Here is a 10,903-nt window from a genome sequence, read left to right on the forward strand (position 1 = left end):
TAATTGGTGGGGACTTCATTTAAATCCTCAAAGAGGAAATAAGCGAGTGGGGATTGAGAAGAAAGGGCAATCTCAAACATATTTTGAGCATTTTACAGAGCATAATAGCCTCACAAAAATCTAACTGAAGAATGAAAATTGCATATGTACTAACAAAAGACTTGGATTCAAAAATATTGCTGAGAAATTAGATTGATTTTTTTGGAAACAAGGCAAGGAACATTTGAACAAATTCTTTTAGTGTTTTGTTTTTCCTTTCTTTGGATCTAATCATTACCCAACTCAACTAAAAATTGAAAAAGATAAAGCCCCAAGCATATGTCCTTTCAAATTTGAGAATATATGGATGGAAGCATCAAATTCTTAAAGAATATAGAGCTTTGGTGGAAGGAAACGGATCAAAAAGGTTTGAGAATACTAAACATAACCTTAAAATTGAAATTCCTCAAACAAAAATTGAAAGATTGGGATAAAAGAATTTCAAAAACATCTTTGAAGACAAAGATAAAGTAGAAGCAGAACTATCTCAGTTGAATGAGCACATCTTTATGAATGGAATGGATCAAGCATGCTAACTAGAAGATATACTCTTAGGTTTACACATAGATTTACTATCCAAAGAAGAAATCTATTGGAGGCAAAAGTCTAGAGAGATTTGCTTTATTCATAGGGATAGGAACACAAATTTCTTTCTTAGGTTATTGGATGTTGTGAAATCTCTTGTTCTTAGAGGTCATGTATTTTTATGCCTTGATGCTATGTATGCTTCGTGTTTGGATGAGTGTATTCACCTCTCCTCACGTGTGTTGTGTGTGTGTGTGTGTGTGTGTGTGTGTGTGTGTGTGTGTGTGTGTGTGTGTGTGTGTGTGTGTGTGTGTGTTGGCCTTTTGCCTATCTCCCAACATGAAGGGAGTGGATATTTTGATTCCACGTGGTTGGGTGGCATGTATACCACTGTTGGGGTCTAGAGAATGATATACTAAGATGGCTTAGTGGTTTTGAATCTCATGTATTCCTTATGTATTTAGTGATTTAATAAAACGTAATTGTTTACTAAAAGGAAGTTTGAGTCTGCTTGTAATGTAAGTGTAATGTTGTCCATGGAAACTCATGTTGAGATGGATGTAATTGTATTTGGATGGATCATGTTAGTGTATGTGAATTGGATTTTGTGTCTTGATGTTGGAGCCAAGCACGCTTGCTTACTCAATCAAATTGCTTATGTTTTGTTAAGGTAAATGAATATAGGAACTTGTATTTTGGGCTTAAAAAGAGTCTAAAGTCTCTAATGTCACCTTGGGTGGTGTTGTAGACCCACCATGCCTTCATCATATGTCCTAGCGGCAATTCAAGTGGCGTTGTGAACTTTTCAATTCAAATAAGAGTCTCTTATAGAGTGTTGTAAAGTGTCACTTTTGTCATAAGTGTCATTGTTGGGTGTCCTTATATCTTGTGGCTTAGGGAAGGAGTTAGGAATGTTGGTGAGGTGACTATGATTCCTCCTAGCCTCTCCTTTCATGTTTTGGTGATGTCTAGCACTTAGGAGAGTCATTTATTGAATTATTTTTTTGAGTGATTTTTTGATGTTTTTGATCTCTTGTGGCATCGTAGGCCCCTATAGGGATGTCCTCTAAATTTGGGGTGTGACCAACCCCTAACTCTAGGTTGCTTATTGGGTAGGATACTAGTGCTAAAGTTGGACACCAGAACAATGTCAAGACTCGAATGTGTGAGTAAGACTCCAACGCCAAACTTAGACATCAACATGTTTCGAGGACTCTAGTGCTAAACTACGACACTTGTGTCATGTACTGGTGTCCTTCCTAGGCCATAGTGTCCCATCTAGGTGCTACTATCCCTAGGGTGTCTAGGTTTGTCATTTGGTTACCCAAAACCTTTTGTGGATTGTTACCTAGGGTGACCTATTGTGTGAAAGTCGGTCCCCTTGGTCTCTAAAGTCTTCCTAGGCCATCATTATGATGATGTGTGTCCTATAATAGGTTTTAGGACATCTCCTTGCCTTGGAACTATGTCATCGCTTGGAGGTGGCTTGGCATCCTTCCATTTAGTGGAGAGTTATTTCCTCTTGGTTGAGCAACCTCTTGTGTAGGTTGAACCTCATGTTTGAGGCTTGTCGTTGGTCTTGTTGAGAGGACTGGAGGTGATTAGGTCCTTATCCTACTCCTTGTCTTAGAAATCAATAGTGTTGTTGTCTAGTCTAGCAATGTTGGCTCCAGGGAACCCTTCATCGATGTTGATCTTCTAAGTGTGTCATTAGTGTTGTGACTCTAATTTGGCTAGTATGGATTATTGTAGGTTGATAATTCCCTCATCCCATCACTCATGTCATTCTGTGAGAAAAAATGATAGTGGATTGAGTCAATCATCATTGAGGTGCCATCAATCATCATTGAGGTGCCATCTATTCTCTCTCTTTGGTTCATCATGGTGAGTTGTCCCACAATTTTTAGTCTTTAGCTAGTGGCACCTTACTTGTGCAATGGTGAGGTCTTGGGTAGTTGTTCTTCAGTGTTGTAGTGTTCTTACAACACGTGTTTACACATTGTTGTGTGAATACAACAAGTCGTTGTCGTATCTTTTGTGTTGTCAATTGTCATTTTCAAAAAATAGTTGTTACGTCATGTTTTTCCTCCACCCTTTAGACATATTATTACAATTTCAAAGCAAAAATAGTGGGAACCCTAGTTTTGCAATAAATCCTTAAATTTTGATCCACATGACCTCAAATCTAGATTGTATAGCCACAAAGTCCTTGACTAACCCTCTAAAAATTAAAAATAATTTAAAAAATGGTGTTTTACTACCTTGGGAACAAATTTGAAGAAAATCTAATTTCAGAATAACTCATTCAAATCTTCTCTAGTTGACCTTAAATCTCGTTTGAAGCAGCTTCAATATGTTCTTGATCAATCCTCAAAAAATAAAAATAGAAAACTCACCAAACTAAGAGTGATATTTTCTCCACAATTCAAACTCTTTGCTTTTTTTCTTACCTTCTTAATGTCAAGATCATGCCATATTACCACTTGTAATTAAATAACTCACACAAGAAAAATGTAATAGAAAACATGCTACAACTCTTTGATAATACTTGAGAATGTAAACCACTTTGGGGATGTGAACCTCTAAAAATCTCCAATTGAAACACAATTAACAATATGATAATCATAAATTAGCCAGTAATTGTTATACCTGTACCATGAATGTCATCAATACTATCTAGATAAGACTATATCACTACAAAATTAAGATAGCCACAAACTAACTATGCATAACTCATACATATCATGAAAGTAAAAACATAACTAAAAAAAAACAAACCATAAATACATAAATAAAATCCCAACCAACACTATAAAAATTTTGTATTATTTTTACATTATATTAGCAAACAAAATAAAGACTCATAAAACTTGTGACTTTCCACAACCACATTGAACTCTCCAAAAGAAAAGATTATGAACTCCAAAATTAAGATAGCCACAAACCAACTCGACTATCTAGATAAGACTATACTAACTCGACTATCTAAATAAGACTATATCACTACAAAATTAAGATAGACACAAACTAACTACTCATAACTCATACATATCATAAAAGTAAAAACATAACTAAAAACAAATACCACAAATACATAAATAAAATCCCAACCTACACTATAAAAATTTTGTATTATTTTTACATTATACTTACAAAGAAAAATGTGTTTATATGCTGTTCTGGGCTGTTTATACAATCCATTTATACTTGCAAAGAAAAATGATTGACAAATTCCTCCACATTTAGACTTGCTTTTATTTAGTAAAATTATTCATATTTCATTTGATAAAATCAAAGGAACACTTACAAAACAAGTAAGCTTTCAAACAACACGAATCCTCTTAAGGGTCCACCCGGATTCGAACCAGGGACCGCCTGATCTGCAGTCAGATGCTCTACCACTGAGCTATAGGCCCGTGAGTTGAAAACTTTCAATAACATATTTTGATATTGTATAAATACAAAAATGGTCTTTACTCCCACCTAGTTTGATCTTTGATAATTCGGTAAAAATTAAAGTTGTATTTTCTTGAAAAGTACCTAGTTACGTAAAATGTTTCCAGTTAAAAGAAATAAGTGCAGTAGACTCACTCGTGTTATATCAGGATAATGGTAAAGTTTTTAAGGTTCTCTGATTAAAAATGTTTACATCATTTTATATCAGGATAGGGTTGGAGTTGGATCAAATACATACTGATATACTTCAAATATTTCTGATTTATAAATGTGTGTTAAATTTCATAAAATTAAAACATTTGTAAAAGCTAATAGCATCATGCAAGAATATAATGATTTCTCATGGTACAAATTGATATGCAAATTTTTAAATCTTTCGTTGTCTCCAAGAGCATCTGATTGTGGGTTAGAAATAGTTGGATTCCATTCATTTCTCAAAAGCTAGAGTTGTTTTTTGGGAGGGTATTCTTCCTAATAATTACTTGATAAAAAAGATGATACAATATTTGAGAATAATCCTTGGTTCATGGCTAGAAGTTAACTTTTTTTGAACTATTACGATGACAATTTTAATCCAAGGGAGGAGATACCAACTCCATTCCTATGTAGGTCAAGCTATCTTTCTTTCCTATCAAAATTTGGAGGGAAGAATCTAATGGCTTGTGCCCAAAGTTCCTAGTTAAATCTAATGTTTTTATGTATTGTGTTTTTGAAATGGAAGAATCTATTGGCTTGTGCCAAAAATTCCTAATTAAATCTAGCCTTTTTGTGTATTGCGGTATATTTTTGTTTGCCTATATGTATATTACATGCCTTATTTTGATAATTTTGAACATTGAAAGCTTTGTGCACATGATGTGTTTTGATTGCAATGTTATATTTATGTTATTGTGGAGTCTCCTACCTCTTCGCTCATTTAATGGCGTTCCTTCAATTTGATGATCCAATCCTTACCCATGGTGGTCCATACTTGATATGTGGTGATCCAAATATACTTGTGGAGATTGGTGTTATTTCTCATATTCTTGTCACAAATGCTATTTGACTGATTTGTGCCTTTTAGGGTGGATTTTCAACTTGTCAATAGTTGGTAGTAACGGTTTCACTACACCTTAATATTTCATTCATATGACGTAGTTGTTCATTTTTGGTGGGTTGATTTGTTTCACACACTCATCTACCATTTGATGCCCTTTATTTTACATGGATGACCATTGTTCAAATGAAGTTAGATATTTACCTTTGTTCTTTGTTCATCTTTACCTACTATGAACTATGCTTGAAGTTCATGGGTTATTTCCTAATGTTTAAGAACCTTCAAATTACCTAGTGGATAGTTGGCTATCTCTTAACCATTTAATGGTTTACCTCTAATCTTCCTCAAGAGTATATGTTCTCTTACAGGGTATGGATCAAATGTTTATCTTGATTGTTGTGTGCATCATGGTAGGCTCACTTCTTTCAAATTTCCCACCCTTCATGGTGGCAAGTTTAATGTTGACTTAGATCCAAGAGTGGTTTTGAAGAAGTCACTGGCGAGGAGGGACCTCAAGGAGATCAGTCCCAACTAGTCAGCAAGAGTAAACACAACGAAACACACAGATATGATGGAGGCAATGCAAAATAGATAGTTTTATTGTATGAAAGTTAATTACATCCAACTGGTAACAACCGAGTTACAACATACCGACACATAGGCCTGGTAGAATAGGTCACTTTGGGACCTTGAAACGAAAGATCTATCTTCTAGGGCACAGTTTATCTATCTGACACTTCTTAGTTCTCTGATTCTTTACATTCAAAAGAATGATTTTATATATATATATATATATATATATATATATATATATATATATATATATATATATATATATATATATATATATCCAAAGGATCCAGTTAGCCTAAAAGGGATCAAAACCCGAAGAACAAGACCTAACGTGCAAAATGAACAAGGTCAGCCTCCGCCAAGAGATTCCTCTGAAAAATCCAAAGGGTGAAACGTAGAAGGTCGACCACACACCAAGAAACATCAAGATCAACATCCAAGGCTTCACAAGCTTCATAATGGGTTTCGATAGATCACTAGAATAGGTCTCAGGCAACCAGTAACAAAGGAACCGGTAACAAGAAACTGTCATGAAAACCAGTAGCGATGTCTTGTTGGAAAGTGATCCAAAAGAGATGTGGTTTGAAAACAAGAAAGATGATCAAGTCTTCAAGTAGAATCCAACTCCACAGGATCCGGTGAACCAAAAATGGGACACACATAAAGGAAAATTGAAACTGCAAACAAAAAAGAAAATGTATTTGGTTGATGCAAGATTGCTGTGAATCGGGGATGCTCCTGCATCAAACATTTGGGGTTAATGAAAAAGTGAGCCTCTCACTTTGCTGGGGTCAAAGAGAAACCAAGGCGATCTACCTCTACCAAAGAAATACAAGATGAATCTTCAACTGGTCTACTCTTCCACTTCAAAAGATATTCTTTGTATTGACTGTTCTGGGTACTACACCCAATCCTATAGTCCAAAATCTCTTCAATCTGATCTGGTTCCTCTCGGGGCAACTGTTTCTCAAGATCTGCAATACTGTCCTCACTGAATCCTGGTTCATGGTACTCATGAAGATCTGCAATGTTGAATATAGGTGAAATACTTAGACTATCTGGTAGCTCTATTTCATATGCATTTCCAGAACTGAACTTCCTCAAGATCTTATAGGGTCCAAACTTCTTCATCTACGACTTATTATAAGTTCCAACCAAGAATCTTTCTTTTCTCAAATATACCATCACTTCATTGCCAACTTCAAATTACTTATATCTCCTCTTCTCGTCTTCCTTATCCTTATATTTTCTATTCATGTCTTCCAAATATTGTCTAACCTAATGAATATGCAATGTTGCCATGTGATCTGCAAATTCTTCTGCTTCTGAACTCTTCTGGTCTTCACTGCTAATGTCTCTCAATTCTACTATTCCTCTAGGATGCACTCCGGTAACAATCTCAAAAGTTGTTTTTCAGGTACTTCTATTCACTGAATTGTTATAGGCAAACTCTGCTTGTGCAAGGATCAAATCCCAACTTCCGATTTTATCTCCCCTAAACATCTCAACGGGTTTCCCAAACTCCAGTTAACTAATTTTGTTTGTCCATCAGTCTGTGGATGAAAAGTAGAACTGAACTTCAAATCTCTCTTCATCTTCTTCCAAAGTGTTCTCCAAAAATAGCCAACAAACTTAGTGTCTTTGTCTGAAACTATGCTCTTAGGTAATCCATGCAATCTTACCACTTCCTTGAAAAATAGGTCTGCTACATGCAATGCATCTAATGTCTTCTTACAAGGTATGAAATGAGTCATATTTAAAAATCTATCCACTACGACAAATATAGAATCATTCCTTCTCGGTGTCTTAGGCAATCCAAGTACAAAATCCATGCATATATCCTCCCCAGGTCTTACCGGTACTGTCAAAGATTTATACAATCCCACATTCTGACTACTACCTTTTGCAACTTGACAGACTCTATAACTCTGCACATATCTCTTAACATCCTTATGAATCTAGGGCCAAAAGTACTGCTCACTTACCAATGCAACTATTTTTATCAATGCCAAAATGTCCAGCTAAACCTCCACTATGTTTCTCTTTGATTAGGTTCTCTCTCATGGAACTCTTAGGTATGCATAACTAAACTCCCTTGAATAACATCCCATCCTAAATGAAATAATCCAACCATTTGCTTCTATCAACCATAACCGGTTCTCTACGTGCTTTCCAAGGTTCTACAAAATCCGAGTCTTCATCATACAAGGTCTTAAAATCTTTAAAACCTAATACTGTCACTCTCATCTCTATGAGCAAATTCCTTCTCCTACTCAATGCATCAACAACTTTGTTACATTTCCCACTTCTATGCTTCAACAAAAAGGTATAACTCTACAAGAATTCTACCCATCTCATATGTCTCTGATTCAACTTACTCTGACTATTCAAATACTGCAAATCTTGATGATCTATATACAACACAAACTCCTTAGGCAATAAGTAATGTCTCCATTTCCTCAAGGCTTGAACTATGACATGAAATTCTTGATCATACGTTGAATATCTCTTCCGGGCATCATTCAATTTCTCACTGAAATATGCTACTGCTCTCCCATCTTGACTCAAAACTACTCCTATTTCCGTTCCACTTGCATCACAATCCACTTGAAATACCTTATTGAAATACGGTAAAGCCAACACAGGCTGCTCAGTCACTTTATGTTTCAAAAATTCAAAACTTTTGTTTGCTCCAGTGGTCCACTTGAATTCTTTTCGATCTCCCCTCATAGTCTCAGTCATAGGGTTACAAACTGAACTGAAATTTCTGATAAACTTCCAGTAAAAACTAGCCAATCCATGAAATGATCTTACCTCTCTAATGATTTCTGGTGTAGGCCACTCAACAATGGCTTTCACTTTCTCAGGGTCCATCTTCAAACCATCCTCAGATATCACAAAGCCCAAATAGACTAACTCATCCTTCATGAAAGTGCACTTCTTGATATTGATCATCAATTTCTCTTCTCTCAACCTCTGCAAAATTTGTCTTAACTGTAACAAATGCTCCTCTTTTGTCTTACTGAAAATTAGAATGTCATCTAAATACACAATAATAAACTTACCCAAGAATTTTTTTCAATACCTCATTCATCAGCCTCATGAAAGTACTTAGTGCATTAGTCAATCCAAAAGGCATCACCAACCATTCATATAGTCCTTCATTTGTCTTAAATGTTGTCTTCCACTCATCACCTTCTTTGATCCTGCTCTGATGATATCCACTCTTCAAATATATCTTTGTAAAGTATTTTGCTCCGCTCAAACAGTCCATTATGTCATCCATCCTAGGCAAAGGAAACAAGAATTTCATTGTGATCTTGTTTATTTCTCTTGAATCGATACACATCCTCCATTCCCCATTCTTCTTAGGTGCTAATATTGTTGGTATTGCGCAAGGGCTCAGAATTTCCCTGATCAAACCTTTCTCCAATAAATCCCGTACTTGTCTATTCAGTTCTTTATTCTCTATCGGTGTCAACCGATGTGCAGCTTTGTTAGGCAAACTAGCTCCGAGAACCAGGTCCATGCAATGACTAATACTTCTAACAGGTGGAAATCCATCAGGTACATTATTTGAAATGATGTCCTCATACTCTGTCAGCAAATCTCTTATCTCTATCGGATGTTCTCCTTCTAGTTCCGGTCTCTCAGTCTTCTTAGGGATTAAGGAAAAACACACATTCTCATGTCTCAGTCCATCCATGAACTTCCTTCCATCTAGTAGACATATTCTGGTATTTGCTTCATCCCATTGGCCATAATAGTGTATGTGTTCTTCCTACCATCATGTATTGTCTATCTAACAAACTACCAAGGTCTTCCCAACAAAAGATGACAAATATCCATACGCATAATATCACACAAAACTTCATCATGACAATTCCCAATTTTTAATTTTACTAAACACTATTCACTTACTAACAACTTATGTTCATCCTAAATCCATGCTATTTGATAAGGCTTAGGGTGTTTCAAATTCTCCAATTTCAACTTATTCACCATCTCTTCTGAAACAAGGTTATCTGAACTACCACTATCAATAATAACTTTACAAAACTTACCAAATACCTTACATCTGGTCTTGAACAGGTTCTTCCTCTGCAAGGGTTCTTCATCTCCTCTGGTATAGCACAAAGCTCTTCTCATCATCAACAGTTCTCCATCTTCTAGTTTATTGTCTGATCCGATGGGGTTTTCTTCCACCACTGCTGCTCTTTCGGTAGCCTTTGTCTTCTTACATTCAAATGCACAGTGTCCTTCTCCTCCACATTTAAAGCAAGTTCCTCTGAATGTCCTATTGTCATGTCTACCAAAGTTCTCATTCTGGTAACCATTCGGTTCTCTCCTCCGATAAAAATTTCTATCATCCTTCTGGTATGAATTACCTTCCTTGCTCACTTCCTTGTCCTTGTTCTGATCTGTACTAGTTCCTCTTCCTCCTTGAAATCTTCCTCCGGTAAACCTTCAACCTCTACCTCTTTGTCTCTGCTCATGTCTTTTATTCAATTTCTCTTCAGCCTTTATTGCATACTCGTAAGCCTCTTCAACACTCTCCAATTTGATCGTATTGAGTTCATCTTGTATAGACATCCGCAATCCATTCAAATATCTTGCAATTTATTCAACTTCATCATCAACATGTCCGGATCTGATGTTCAACTTGTAAAATGCTTCGGTGTACTCCTTCACACTAGATTCCTTCTATCTCAGATTCTGCAACTTCCAGAACAAATCAACTTGATAATTCATTGGGACAAACTTTGATTTTAACTTAGCAATTATCCTATCCCATGTCTTAATATTTTCTTTACCTCTTCTTTGCCTATCAACTTGCAAGTGCTCCCACCAAAGAGATGCATGACCTTTCAATCGGGTACAGACATATTTCACCTTCCTCTCTTCTGCAGTGTTTTCAAAATCAAAATACTTATCCATCTCCAAGATCCAATCCATCAATTCATCTGAATCTAACTTCCCATCATATTCTGATGGGGTAAAATGAGGTTTAGTGTTCGCCCTCAAAACCCTTAAAACCTTTCCTCCTCCGGATCAACTGCTGATAGGTTCACTTGTTCTGTCGAGGCTTCTTCTCCTTCATCTTTGCTCACATCCTCAATATGTCGACCTCTTCTCTGGGCTGTCTCCATGGCTTCTAACTAGGCTTCTATTCCTCACAACATATCCATAATAGTAGGGTCTGCATTTCTACGCGCTCCACCATTCCTAGTTCCTCTTCGCGCCATTGATCCACGCTAGTCCTCTGCAATTGCA

At 36.2% G+C, this 10,903-nt stretch overlaps 1 non-coding gene across 1 annotated transcript; it reads right to left on the minus strand.

Moving 5' to 3' along the window:
- Nucleotides 1–3,908: 3,908 nt before the first annotated feature.
- Nucleotides 3,909–3,980, minus strand: TRNAC-GCA (transfer RNA cysteine (anticodon GCA)). The gene has a single exon. It is a non-coding gene; the product is annotated as a tRNA-Cys (tRNA).
- Between the last annotated feature and the right edge of the window lie 6,923 nt (nt 3,981–10,903).

The sequence above is a fragment of the Cryptomeria japonica genome, chromosome 7, assembly GCF_030272615.1.
Source record: "Cryptomeria japonica chromosome 7, Sugi_1.0, whole genome shotgun sequence".
In the NCBI taxonomy this organism is placed as follows: Eukaryota; Viridiplantae; Streptophyta; class Pinopsida; order Cupressales; family Cupressaceae; genus Cryptomeria; species Cryptomeria japonica.